The sequence below is a fragment of the Haliaeetus leucocephalus genome, unplaced genomic scaffold (assembly GCF_000737465.1).
Source record: "Haliaeetus leucocephalus isolate CR32 unplaced genomic scaffold, Haliaeetus_leucocephalus-4.0 Scaffold880, whole genome shotgun sequence".
NCBI classification, from domain to species: domain Eukaryota; kingdom Metazoa; phylum Chordata; class Aves; order Accipitriformes; family Accipitridae; genus Haliaeetus; species Haliaeetus leucocephalus.
In genome coordinates this window covers 4,897,696-4,898,041 of record NW_010973316.1, presented here as the reverse complement: position 1 = coordinate 4,898,041, position 346 = coordinate 4,897,696, and positions in this window count along the sequence as shown.

The window sequence follows — 346 nt, the reverse complement described above, 5'->3', positions numbered from 1 at the left end:
CCCACCTGTTTCAGGCGTCCTTTGGGTAAGAGATGTTTGTGCTGCATTAGACACGTTCGTTACAGATAAACAGATACTGGCAAGGGGTGTATAGACGCATTGGGTGTGAGTATTTGATCGATTTGGAAGCTATTGAGGTAGCTCAACCCTGCACTTCAGGCTGGCTGGCAGCCATCCCGCCGTTTTCCTCAGCCCGCCCCTCACGGGTGGCCCCGCCCCTTCCCGCGCGGCCCCTCCCCTCCTCTGACCCCGCCCCGCTCCCGAAGCGCGGGAAGCGCGGCGGCTTGGGGGCGGTGAGCGCGGCTCCTCCGGACGTGCATGCGCGCTGGCGGGCGCGCAGCTTTCG